This window comes from Gadus chalcogrammus, chromosome 2 (genome assembly GCF_026213295.1).
Source record: "Gadus chalcogrammus isolate NIFS_2021 chromosome 2, NIFS_Gcha_1.0, whole genome shotgun sequence".
NCBI classification, from domain to species: Eukaryota; Metazoa; Chordata; class Actinopteri; order Gadiformes; family Gadidae; genus Gadus; species Gadus chalcogrammus.
The window spans coordinates 13906514-13921434 of NC_079413.1; the positions used below are offsets into that span (position 1 = coordinate 13906514).

The 14921-nt window shown below is 42.3% G+C and overlaps 1 pseudogene; it reads left to right on the forward strand.

Moving 5' to 3' along the window:
- The first annotated feature begins 962 nt into the window (after positions 1-962).
- LOC130401941 (mediator of RNA polymerase II transcription subunit 15-like) lies at positions 963-14883 on the forward strand (annotated as a pseudogene).
- The last annotated feature ends 38 nt before the right edge of the window (positions 14884-14921 follow it).

The window sequence follows — 14921 nt, forward strand, 5'->3', positions numbered from 1 at the left end:
TGGTCTGTGGCACTTATTTACATTCAAGTACATGTCTTAATCATTGAAAGTTTAAATATGTACTTGAAGTTTTTTGGTTTCTTTCAAGGTTAATTATGAATTGTGATATAAAAATATTAGAAGTTGTTAGTAAGTAGAAGCATTGAGTAGCAGGAAGACGAATTCATGCATCCCTTCACAATTATACATGATGCTACAGTGTACACAGACACACACACACACACACACACACACACACACACACCACACCACACACACACCCCACACACACACACACACCACACACACACACCACACACACACAACACACACACACACACACACACACACACACTTCGAATTAATGTTAGTATCAAGAAAAAAGACACACCAGTGGGGGGAGATCTTATGTTTTATTTATGTTTTTGTTATAATGCACTTGCATGTTGCAGAAAATGTGCAACAGACGCACTTACGCACATACGCACACACGCACACACCCCAGCATGCAGGACAATACATTTGACCTATCAGACCTATCCTGTCACTTATTTGTTTCCAACCAGTTACATTTTCTTAAATGGTGGCATCATTTACATTGTAGTATCTAGTTTCTGTGTGAGTGTATGAACACAATTATTGCTGTTGAAATTTGCGTGACAGTAGGAACTAAGGCGTTTGTGGTTTCCTTTGCATAAATAAAGACCTTTTCAGTTAAGAAATCTGGCCTAGATCAGAAAATGAGTCAAGACCTAACCGGTATCAAGGCTGTCCGCCAAAGATGCCAAATCTTCCTTATTAATTAATGTGAATGTGTCCTCACATTCAACAGTTCAACATGATGAAGTCCGTTTAGCTATCTAGTATCACAAACTTTCTACGCACTAACACAAACGTTAGCTGACACTGATATTCTTATGTCGTACACTAGGGGGCAGTACATACAATGTATCTGGGTATTTTACCTTAATTTAGAAAACGAATAAGGAAGCCCAGCGATAACAGTAAAAACATCACCGCAACAAACCATACTTTCTCTCTAATACCCAAAGACAATATTTGATGTAATGGAGGTCCCTGGACCAGACAGCGACGGAGAAGCCCACAGTTCCGACAAAAAGTCGTCGCACAGATGTGAGACTTTTCTTTTTATGTCAGATAGTATCATTAGCTCAACGAACGCATGTTTCTATAGATGTTGGCAAGTGGAAACTAGTTGGCTAAGCTAACGATAAATCGCATCCCACCTCCTGACCCTCCTCAATGGGGGCCAAATGTAAATATAACCCCAAGTAAAACGAAACAAGAAATAATGACATTTTGGCGTGTATCTCTTTGATCTCATCAGTTAGCTCATCTAGCATCGTTAGCTCGGATCAATGACCGAATCACGCCTACGCTTTAGCAGATCAACGCACGTCCGTGAACGTCATGCTATGTGTTTTCATTTTGTATTTCTTGCTCATCGTTAAAATACAGTCATTCAATATGTATATAAACAAGTCGCAGAGACCATGGTTAATGCAGCCAACTCTGAGATGAGAAAAATTAATCGCACTTCGTTTAAAGTAACGTTTTGAATATCTTCAATGTGGACTGAAATGTATTGACAATAATGTGTACAGGCCTACTGCTAAAACTTTTAATGTTAATTTCAGAGAGGATGCGATGAGAAAGGCTGGGACTCCACACTCAAAGTCCAGCACTGACATGGAGAATCATGTTTACGTCAAAGCCAAATCCCGTGTAAGTGTATGATATTAAATACTAATTAATTATAAACGTTATACTCGCATGACAATTAAGGCACAGGATTGATGTATATTTGAAAAGTTTGAGTAATTGTGAATCATTTGAATTGACACGCCTACTTGGCCCCAATACTTGACGCACAATATTTTGCATTAGTGCAAACCATTGTAATGGCTCTTTTTTATCTTAATACTATTTCATTATTGGCAACTTAGTCTTTCCCTTTGTAATTCTAGGAGGAATACTTGTCTCTGGTTGCACGTTTGATAATACACTTCAGAGACATTCGTAAGTATCATACTGTTTTGCCTTGGCTAGGGATTTACGATTTAGGGTAGACATGAACAGTTTTACAGTAAGTGATTATGCATTTCAAATTGTTTTTCAGACAAGAAGGCTCTTGGCGGTCCAGGTGAATAGGCGCATTTTCCATCTCTTTGGCCGGGATCTGTCTAACTTTAAGAAGTAGACTCCTATTGCTCATGATTTTGGCTATGCATGTTGGAGCTGTGTACTATTCTCTGTTGTCTACTCTTCTGCTAGATCCCATGAATGCCCTGACTAACCTGACAGGGGTTGGAGGGGGCCCGGGCACTATTGGCATGGGGCCTCGTCCCCCAGGTGCGCCAATGGTTGGTATGGGGCCCATGGGGCAGATGCAGATAGGCCAGCATGCCATGGGAGGGGTGGCTGGAAACCCCCAAGCCAGTGAGTGTGTTTCCTACATGTGGTGTTTGTTTTGTATGCACTAAATTACTAAATGGCAAGCAATAACAGTGGATGCTGCTGGCTGTGTTTCTGCTCTGTGAATGAGATCTGCCTGCGAAAGAGACCTAGTATATCCAAGCCTCTGCTCACTTTTTGGGTTTGAAGACGACTCCAGGGTGTTGTTCCACAAGATAACCAACTGATTCTACATGGATTTCTTTCTCTCTGACCCCCCCCCCCCCCCGTCAATCTCTCTCCGCTCTTTTATCTCTCATCCTTGCTGGGGGGTGTTACAGGAGGACCAGGTCAGTTACAGATGCAGCAGATCGTACAGGCCCAACAGCAGCAGCAACCCCAACAACAACAACAACAGCAGCAGCAGCAGTCCCTCCAGTTTCAGCAGTTCCAGCAGGCCCAGCAGCAGAATGCCATGCAACAACAACAGAATGCCATGCAACAGCAGCAGACGGCCATGCAACAGCAGAGCGCCATGCAACAGCAGAGTGCCATGCAACAGCAACAGAACGCCCTTCAACAGCAGCAGAACGCTGCCCTCCAGCAGCAGCAGTTCCAGGTGCAGCAGCAGCTGAAGATGCAGCAGATGCAACACCAACAACAGCAACAGCAGCAGCAGCAGCAACAACAACAACAACAACAGCATCAGCAACAGCAACAAGCCGCCCAGAATCAGCAACAACAGAGCCAGGTTGGACACACCCCCCAAATTAGTCATGCACTGTTTAAGTGCTCTTTTTTCGAACTGTAGGAAGTTCTTGTGATAATTCTTGGTGGTGGCAGTATCTTAATTTCCAAAACGAAAAAACATTTGGACAAGTTGGACCTTTGATCAAAGATGCTGTCAAAACAATTGTTCCATATTTCCAGTGTTAATTGTCATCCTGCGCTACTTGCCTCTATATATTTCCAGATACACCCGTCGAGGATCCAACAACAGCAGCAGATAGTCCAACTACAGCTTCAACAACATGCCCAGGCTCAGGCACAGGCCCAAGCGCAGGCCCAAGCGCAGGCTCAAGCCCAGGCTCAAGCCCAGGCCCAGGCTCAAGCCCAGGCCCAAGCCCAGGCTCAAGCACAAGCCCAAGCCCAAGCCCAGGCCCAGGCTCAAGCTCAGTCTATCCAGCACATGGTACAACAGCAGCAGCAGCAGCAGCTACATCAGCAGCAGCAGGTGCAAGCCCAGTCACAGCCACAGCAGGGGGCGTTACCCCCACACCCCCAGCAGCAGCAACAGCCTGGCATAGTTCCCCAGTCCCTGCCAGCCCAGATGCCTCCTGGTCAGCACGTGTCCATAGGTTCCCTCAGCCAACAGCAACAGTTAAAGATGCAAGCTCTCCAGGTAAAAGCCCCAGCGCCGGTATCTTAATCTAATGTTCTGAAGTAACCTAATTATCATGAATTGCGTTTTGAAAATTAGGGGGAGAAGAAACGTGTTCAACCAGTTATGCTGTCAATAAATGCAGCTTTCATGAAGTGAAGATTTGGTAAAAAAGAATAAAAAGCGACATAAGTAGGGCAAGGAAGGAATAATAACCTAGAAGAATTATAAATTCCTTTTGAAAGGCTTTTCTAGCCAGTGCCACTTTGCAAAAACATAATCCATGTGACAACATGCTGGTGGTTGAATGAGAGAAGTTGAAACTGAGTTGTGGGTATCAGGCTATCTAATACTTTCACCATTTCTCAGAAGAAGTTTTTAAAGTGACAGCATTTCAAACTTTTGAAAGACAACAAAGTTAAATGCAACAGCAAACATTGCAAACCACATGACACGGGTAGGTTGCATAGCTAGCTGCCAACATTCTGCAATTATCTGGGCAGATTTACTATACATAGTAAACTACAGATTTACTATACAAGTCTTATTTACAAGTCTTGATTCAAAACATGAACACGGCTCGTCTACTTCATCCTCTCAACCAAGATTAAGCCAAAAGATAATCTAGATCATCTGCGATGATCTAGATTATATATTGTTGCAGTATTTAGGAAGCAAATGGAAAACCAACTCCGTCATTATGACAGAAAGAGAGATGGTTATGGAGCAAATTAAGGATAGTAAAGCACTAGGTTTCACTACTGACACTTGGACGTCCCAGCAAATGTAAGCTTACATGACAGCGAGATAACTGGCGACTAGAGTTGTTGGTTTAAGAACAAAAGTGACAGGATGGAGTCACACTAGGGCTGGGTGTCGGCGATGAATTGGATTTCGACAGCTGGTTAGATATCTAAACATTATTTTAGATTTTAACATTTTCTTTTTCACCTTTCTGTATAAGTTCTCAGTCACAAATTGTTTTTGGGAGAGACATGCTGAATAAATACATCTTATTTTCATACTCAAAAATAATCGTTTGAATAATCGTGATTTCAATATAGACTAAAATAATCGTGATTATGATTTTTTCCATAATCTAGCAGCCCTAAGTCCACCGCAACATCCATTGCTTAAGGACTGAGCGAAATCCTGGTTGCATGGCTCAATGTGTGTGGCTGTCGTACAAGACATGATTCTGTGATTCTGTTCAGATATGTTAACCAGCGATCCGTCTTGGGGTACAGTGTGAGGGGATTATCCAGCAGGCTACACATTAAAATGATGCATAACGTAGCCCTAAAAACGAAGATCCGGTCTGTTGCTCCATAGCAGCTGGCAGGCATCCGGGTTTAAAAAAAAAAAAAGTATTCTTTGAGGATGTTCATCGCAACGAGGTATATAAAATGAAGGACAATAGTTTGTCTCAAAATATTGCGTAGGGCCCGCCAAGAAGAAAAAAGGGATGACAAAGAGTAGGGGAAAGCTATGCTGCTTGAGCTGTCAGATGACGAAGAAAAGAAGATGAAGAGAAACTGACACTGATTTGAATCAAATTAAAACGTACTTGCAGGATCAAACAATAGTTGATGCTGGGCATCTGAACTTGTGGAGAAGAAACGTTTACAGTTAAGATTTATCTATAAGGTGTAAATATGGTATCTCGTAGAGGGAAAAGCCGGGAATTATTATTATTATTTTTTAAATAAGGGTATAGGAGCATAAACAGAAGTTACATAATTCAGACAAATCCATATGACAGACCGACGTAAGAAGGCGATTCAAATATGGTGCAATTGAAATACACTTAATCATACGCAATAAAAGAAGAAGAAATAGTCTAATCTTTGTATTAAACAACCAGATCTGACTTGAAATGTATGAGTACCACATTGGCCCAGTAGTCCTAAGCAATAGCAGTTTAGTCCTAAGCAATAGCAGTTTAAGGGTGCTCAAAAGCTCATGCGTGTCATTAATAAAGTCTTTATAGCACGTAAGTGTAAGTGAAACGAGGTGAATACAAAGTCTTTAAAAACTACAGCATTAATTCCCAAGATGGGCATCAGCAAAAGATTACAAGTGCATGTCTTTATTTAATGAAAATGTCTCTGCCTCTGGTTTTCCACAGCCTATTCTTACATAGGAACATCTTTGTGTGTGTTGATAGGCCAGAGCAGCTCAGCAGCAGCAGGCGGTAGCAAAGCACAGCCCAACCCAGGACAGGTAGGAAACCCTTGACTGCAGAACTGCCCGTCCTCCAACGTTTCAATGTTGTTTCCAATCTTCTCAGTTCATACTACAGGCTACTTGTAATTTTACACTTGGCCTATGGTTGAATCACAATGGTTACTACAAAAAATGTAGGAAACCTTGTTTCTCAAATCACCCTTGTCATAACCTTGAGGGCACCCATTGATTGTTTGATTTATTAGATTTTGGTCCAAGTTAACTTTTTCTTTCAACATTTCGAATGATAAAGATAATCATGGAATAGGCCATTTCATGCATTATCCAAATTTGACATATATTCAGCTAATTCCAGCAAAGGAAATGGTTCTCTCTCGTGACCTTGTGATGTTGTTATCCCTCTTTCCTCCTCTAAAGATGATGAACAGACCTGGGATAACGATTCAGCGAATGCCCCGGGTCCCCCCCAACCCAACGCTAGCGACACAGAACCCTGGAGCCCTGGGGGGCCAACAGATGCCTCAGGTACTAAGCTTACATAGCTTCCCGCCATTCATCTCAGATCCAGCAGTCCTTAAATATATAAGAAATCCATACATAATAGTTTCAAATTGTTTTGGGGTATTCCTTGTCTTACTGTGACATTGCGGAGAGTATTAGCCTTGTATATTTGTTAGTTTCCTTGTTGCAGAGGTAAACAGCTTGTATACAGCTTTGTTCGTGGTAGTAAAGACTTCCTCATCTGTAGTGGGAACTAACACCTCCCTCCCGCCTGTCTTTGCCATCACCTCAGCAGGTGCAGCCACAGCATCAGATGATGTCCTCGCCCTCCCCGGGCCAGACCCCCCAGTCGATGCCCCCACCCCCGCAGCCATCCCCCCAGCCCCCCACCTCACAGCCCAACTCTGTCAGGTAAACCTTGATGTTTCATGTCAATAAATAAAATAGGTTGTTTGGTCCTCTGGTAATAATGCCAACTGGGCGCCTCCCTAGGCAGTCGTTCCAGGCAACACCGGTGGGGAAGAGAACTTGGGGTAGACCCAGGACTAGGTGGAGAGATGATACCTCAATACTGGCCTGGGAATAGGGATGGGGATCATTAATATTTATTGATATCGATACCATTTTCGATACTCCTTAACAATCCAAGTCTTTATCGATACCACTATCGATACTTTTCTATTAATTGGTGGAAATACGACGCGTTTTTGGTGAGAGAAATATTTAGGAAATAAATAATTGCATTTTAAATTAAATATGTAATTCTTAATAAATAGTGACGTCAGTAGTTTTAATTATATATTTAAATGATTAGAGCACTATACAACTCTATTAATAATACAGATACCCGAGTAGTACAGAATTACTGATGTTTCTCACCAAAAACTCAATTTACCGTTTCTTTATGAACACATCATGATAACCTGACAGTCGTTTTACTGAGCCAACCTCAATACATAATCACGCAGCACATCTGAAATGTGCTTGGCCATTGAGGTTGTGTTCCCCCCTTTACAATAAATTATTTTCACCCTTTTCTCCCGTTCAGCCAATTCCATTCAAAAACATTGGTGGACACGCTGCAGTGATTGGATTGATTTGATTTAAATGCTGTGACGTGACTCGAGGGACACAACATTACGTTACAGGACCTACGGGACAAAAAAATAAATAAATGAACGACGGGACTCGATGGTGGTATCGATAAGCCCAAACGTTAATGATTTTCGGGTTTTGAATAAAAACCGGGCCCTTGATAGAACCAGGTTTCAATCCCCATCCCTACCTGGGAACGCCTCGGGATTCCCCCGTCAGAGCTGATCAAGTCTGGGGCCCCCTGCTGGAGCTGCTGCCCCCGTGACCCGAACCTGGAAAAGCGGTTTGAAAATGAAGTTGAGATGAGGATCAGGTTAAATAAAACGAATGGAAAATAAACTATATAAAAAACTTTGAAAAACAGCATAGTCACTTCATGTGAAGAAGAGATGGGTATTTTGAGGTGACCTATGTGGCACATTGCAGTCATGTTGTGCTTGTCAGTTACATGGCAGCTGTATGTATCAAGCATGTTTTCTGAGGATTAATGATTCAATGTATGTCACTTCCTTCCCTGCAGTTCGGGCCCCACTCCTTCACCTGGAGGTTTTCAGCCAAGCCCCTCCCCCCAGCCCTCCCACAGTCCAGCCACAGCAAGAACCCCCCAGAACTATGGGGTACCCTCCCCTGGTCCCCTCAACACACCAGGTAATACACACACACACGCACACACGCACACACACGCTCAAACTAAAAAAAACATCTTGTATACTGTATTTACACACATCTCTGGTGCAACATTATTCAGAATTATAGAAGGCAATGGCCATCGTGCTGTATACTGGCTAAGACAAAACAAAAGCCAAAGAGTCACCATTATGAGTTGAATTACGACACCAAAGTAGAGCCAAACCACCAGAAACCTTAATGACTGCCTTGACATTGCTCCATATGTATACATGCATGCAACCCAGTGGTTTTGTACCACATATGGTTGTAGAGTAGCTGCTGATGCTAACACGCGACTACAGGGGCATTCATTTTAACGCAGTACTCGTCTCTGAAGGTAATCCCAATTCGGTCCCAATAATGAGTCCGGCAGGGGCCACATCTCTGGAGGACCAGCAGTACATGGAGAAACTCAAACAGCTGTCCAAGTACATCGAACCCCTGCGCAGGATGATCAATAAAATTGACAAAAACGAAGGTATATATTTTCTTACTATTACTTTTTTGAACCTGAATTAAAGGCGTTATATATTCTGAAATGTAGTGTTCTATCAGACTTTTAGGATTGATGTACATTTCCAATAATGATTTACTTTTATTTTATTTACCTGGGTCACTGCAAGGCACATGCCTACTTGCTAGTGAGCAGATCTTACGAGTTGCCCACATCTCTACTGATGTGGGTGGTTTTCTTGTTGGTTTCCTTGCTGTTGACAGACAGGAAGAAGGATCTGAGCAAGATGAAGAGTTTGCTGAACATCCTCACTGACCCCAACACGAGGTATACAAGACGTCATGTCCAATAAGATAGAGTATGAGTCTTGTCTGCAAATCAATAAATCAACACTGTTATTCCGGTTGGAAGGGGGGGGGGGGGACTTCTTGAATAAGCGAAAAAATTTGCCTCATTGTTTTGCACTTGCTCTTGGCTTGTAGGTGTCCACTGAAGACATTACAGAAGTGTGAGATAGCCCTGGAGAAACTAAAGAACGACATGGCAGTGGTGAGCCTTTCTCCTATTCCTCTTGTGAAAGCCACTGGAATATCCTGCCAGAAGTTATTGGACAATTATAATTTTGGACTGCATTGACAAACATGTCAACAGCCCTCCATTAGTGACTTAATTAAGAAGAGACAATTAAGTCACTAATTATAAATAATTTATTACCTAGCGTCAAAGTCCCGAGCCAATTTTTTTATTTTTTATTTGCTTTGTATAACAAGAATTCAATCACTATTTTCCCAGCCACCTATGGACCGTTAGAGGAACTACATGTTAGTCCCTTCTGGGTTGGCTTTCTAAAAATGGCGGCAATGCTTGCCTGAGGCCCTTCATATTGAACGAGCGCTCCTTTCGTGTGTGTTTGTGTGTGTGTGTGTGTGTGTGTGTGTGTGTGTGTGTGTGCGTGCAGCCGACCCCGCCCCCTCCGCCCGTGGCCACCAAGCAGCAGTACCTGTGCCAGCCCCTGCTGGACGCCGTCATGACCAACATCCGCTCGCCCGTCTTCAACCACTCCCTCTACCGCACCTTCTCCCCCGCCATGGCCGCCATCCACGGCCCTCCCATCACGTAGGTGGCAGAGTCTCCTGCGTTCCTGGTTGCATGCACAATCACAGCAGGGGAAGGCATCAGAGGAGGTGAAATGCTTGTGTTGAGGCATCCCCAAATACGCAGCATACAATCAAATCAAAATTGAGTGAGTTTAGAATTCAGTTGTATGCAGGAATTTCTGCACTCAAGAAAATATTGAGAAAATAAGAAAGAAAGGACCTGCTGTTTCAGCTGGTATTTCAAACATTGAGATTTAAAGGAGTGCGCTTTGGGTTCATGGGAAGGAGGGTTTATGACGATCCACTGCAGCCATTTGATAGTCGTTAAGTGCGTTGTGTATAAGCGTTGTGTATAAGCGTTATATGAGCGATGTGTATGTAATGCGCAACACACCGTGTCGTTATACTTAGAAGCTTAACCCTCCTCTGGAAATCGAAATAATCCACTGCTTTGACTTTGCTCCACACATCGTAGCGTTATACCATAGGTGTCAGGGAAGCCAAACCCTCTCTCAGACAGGGTCATCAAAATCAACCGCTGTCAAGAACGACATTCACACACATCGTTGCGTTAAACTAGAATAGTAGCCACAGTCTACCGTTAGCGATTACAAACACACTCCTTAATTTCCCCACGGAGTGCCAGGATTTACCATTGCGCCTTTAGTGTTAAGGGGTCTCGCCTCTGCAGTAAGTGGATTGTACCATTTCGGAGGCAGGTGTTGATCGAAAATATGCTGAATTACATTGTTTGGAGGACTTAAATTGTTTATCATGGAAGTTAAATTACAATTATTTTATTTCTATAATTCATTATTTTTTGGGGGGTTAATCAATCAGAACTACTTTGCCAATCTACCAGCAAATGTTGAGTGCTACTTTGTTAGTTGATTGAATCAGCTCATTTTGGATACCTCTTTTTATAAGACATAAATACACTTTACAACTTGCATAAAAGTTAGCATTAAACCTTTTTAAAGCTGCCTATTTCAGAAAATATGTTGGCCTCCTCCTCAATATTCAAGTATTGGAGAGGTGTTTTTTCTAAGTGTTCATTTGTCAAATTGGTCGATAATATTAATATCACGATACAATAACACATTGGAACTGTGCACACTAAAAGTCTTGTTTATTTATCGTAAGTCAAATATGCATTGCAATATTGCATGTTTCCCTCATATCATGTACTAGAGGGGACACATTAGAAACACTCCCAGTAGAATAGGGGTCCTGAATCCAAAGTAACGACCCCTGACCTCTGCTCTGAAGGGGCCCCAGCATCACAGGCCGTAAGAGGAAGCCGGATGAGGACGAGCGGCAGACCATTCCCAACATCCTGCAGGGCGAGGTGGCACGCCTGGACATGAAGTTCCTGATCAGCCTGGACCCGTCCTTCTGCAGCAACAACGGCGCAGTGCACCTCGTCTGCAAACTGGGTACGCCGAACACTGCTCTGTGACCCAACACCTTGCTGTGGAGCCCAGTGGCTATGTATAGTAAAAACTAAATAAACTATTATTAATCGTAATAGTAGGATTAAAAGTGTTAGATATGTCAAACAGAAATAAGAACAATTTAATCATTTGAGAGGATTCATGGTTAGACATGTATTTCTAGATTATGAGGGCCACTTAATGCTATAAACAGGTCCCTTTTTAGGTCAAAATACACACCTGTTTCATGGGATAAACATATTGGTGATGTCCAGTCTGATTCAAGTTGTTGCTTTGACTAAAATTCCCCCGCCCTCCGCCACACACACACACACACACACAACCTTCTTAGATGACAAGAATCTGCCCAGTGTCCCCCCGCTGCAGCTGAGTGTCCCAGCGGACTACCCGACCAAAGCCCCCACTGGGCGGACGAAGGAGAACAGTACGGTGAGGAGCCATATGCAATGCAATGAGGACAACAGTTGTAGTGCTTCATCAGAATAATATATCAACATGACACCGGCTCACCGCATGTGCATTTGCATGTTTCATTTTCTGAAGCCTCGCTGGCATTCAATGCCACCAAGGCTAATGAGCGAGCGTAGCAAGTGTGCGCGAGAGGCGAGAGGGCGTTTTGTTAACACCCGCCCCAACCCGACCCAAGACATTTTCCAAACCGCCCCGCCGACCCGTGGGGAATTCTGAAGCGGCCCGCCCGACCCTCCCAATTTGACCCGCAAAAAAAAAAAATAATAATAACAACAAATAAAATAAAAAGCCTGGGGCTGAGGCTTATGCCTAATTTAACACGTAACTAAATGAGAAGGATTTGCGCTAAATTCGCATTATTGTGAAACTTCAACGGCAGGTCTACATCAAACAACAACAACAACGACAGCTTTACGCAATTATTTATTGAAGAACTGTTAACAAATGCGTGGTTGCGGGTTTTGACTTTTTTGACCCGCCCCACCCCAACCCGCGATACTTAGAGAAAACTGCTACCCAACCCACCCGGCCCGCAGGTGCCCGCGGGTGCCCGCGGGTAATTGGGTAACCCGCGCATCACTAGTAGCAAGGTTTAAGTCGGCGATTGATTGAACAAAGAGGCTGATCGTTTTTGTTTGATTGTGAGTTATGGCGCGTCACTGAAGAGCGTCACTGAAGAGCTCCTTTGCTCTTTGGGGAAGTGCGGTTTCTCAATTGTACCAACTTTGACAACCCTGAGTTGCCATTGGAATAGCTGAAGTCAGTGTTTTTTCCCCCATTGACTCATAATAAAAAAATAGCTAAGATAGAAATTTTGGTAGCTATCATACGAACTTTCCACATTACATAAGGGAGGGTCCTTGATGGGCACACCAAATGTTAGGCCTCTGGGGTTCTCTAAAGCGGAGTTGTGATTTATTGACCTTAGGGGCTTTTCGGAGACATCCATACTTCCGGTCTACATATGCAGATTTAATTTGACAACTCTCAGGTGTTCATGTTTGGAGTTAATGTTTTTAGTGTTTCTTCCCTATTCACTTTCCATGTAAAATAGTAATTTTATCATTTTTATTTTTTACGTCTAAAATGGTTGGTCTCCAAAAGTAGTAGCACACTGCACAGAAATATGCCTGACTCTTTGGTCCTGGTTGGGTGTAAATGCCTCAAACTGCAGGAGTAGAGAATTACCCAAAATCAGCAGAACAACCATCAACTTAGTAGCTGACAGAAGGGGCACCTTTTGTCCACTTCTTGATGCACTTCATATTTGAGGTCAAAGGCAATAGGCAAATAAATGTATGTTCAGTTGTTTAAAAAAATAAAATACACTGCACAAAGACAATCTGCGCAGTATATGAAGAGTCTTTTCTTTAACAATCAGTGAAGAGCAGCTATAGCGGGATTATTTGTTTATCAACACGGCGGATGCGCGCGCAGAATGATGGCAAAAAGAAAATTAGTTTGGGCGGTTGCCATGGTGTGGTTTATTTGCAGTTGCGGTGTTAATTAGCGATTTTGTCAGCTTACTGTTACATTAAACTGTAATCAGAAAACACGGTTATATGCTATAGACCCTAGAGTATCTGTGGTATAAAGGCTGGGACGAATTTCGAATTATAAATATGTACACTTTATGTTGAAAATATAGACTGTCGCGATTCCCATTGAAACGATTGGCGCCGGTGATTATTCTTCAAAACGTGAGCTGGTAAATTTTGAAAAATGAATTAAACTGTAATCAGACAAAGCAGTTATATGATAGACCCTAGAGTATCTGTGGTATAAAGGCTGGGACAAATTTCGAATTATAAATATGTACAATCCATAACGTTAGCTCTCTGACTCATAGCTCAGGGTACTATAATACCTCCTGTTGCCAAGTCGTAATAAGGGTCCGTCCTATTTATGTGAAAACTTTATATTTTGATTTTAAAACGCATGAAAATATAAATGAATGATCTTAATTTCTTTTCTTTGGCAAGTGACCATGGTATAAGCTGGATAATGCCCTTCGAGGTGTCAAAAACATGTTTGACTGATCGTAATTAAAGGGGACTACTTTTTGAGGGAGATTAACTCAAACAGAGTATACATTTAATAAGCATGCAATGCAGTAAGAAAAAGCATAATTATTAAAGTATTTGAATTGTTTTATTATTTTGGCAAGCAAGAATTGGAATAAATGGGATAATCAGACTTATTAAAAGGGTTTGTGCAACCAACCGCACAACAAGACATGATTGCGGCTCTTGTCACTCTCGTCTCCTTCTGCAAACGAGTGTGTGTGCGTAGAGCGGGGAGGGACGTAGAGTGACGTGGACTGATTATCCCTCTATTGGAATCGGATAGACAAGTAGAATGAAATAAGTGCATAATAAGTGCATTAAAGTAATGCAGAGGGGAACCCAACCTCTCCTAAACGCTTTCCAACACTACCCTTGGGACACATTAGGAGGACCTTTAGTAAATCTTGGTATGTGATCCTAAAAAACCTTAAATGTTTTTCACCTCTTCTTCTTTTTCTTTGGTTCAGGTGCAAACTCGTTCCTGCAGACAGTCCACAAGAACATGACCTCCAAGCTGCTGCAGCTCCCAGACAAGCACTCTGTGACGGAGTTGCTGAACACCTGGGCCCAGAGCATCAGACAGGCCTGCTTGTCTGCAGCCTAGCGCACAAAGACACACTCACACACACAAACACACACACATATAAACACACACAAACAAACAAGACACACTTGCCGAAAACCTGCAGGCGCAAGTGGCTTCGCATCGAAACCGGATGCATGGAAGAAACAAACTTTTAAAGGGAAAATTGAAATAAAACATTTACATCATATACCGTATATCTATATTCAGCGATGCATACATACATATCGAATGTGCATTACAAAGTGGGTATAATTTTCTGCTTTTTCTTTTGGTTCGTTTTTCTGCCTTTACATTTTGATTTGAAATGTAATTTCTATTTTCTACCACAAGAGGGTTGTGATATACTGTAAACTGAAAAGGTCGTTTTGGAGGCTGTTTTATCAAGTAAAAGAAATGTGTATGTTTTGTAAACTTTTGCCATTGGAAGATCTGGAATGTGTATACTTTTTGCTTACTGAATAAATGCTTCAAATCTGTTGACTGTTATACAGCCCTGTTCATTGACTAAACAACATTTTGGTAATTAAAACCAATAAATTACTAAATACTATTTGAGATGTTCATAT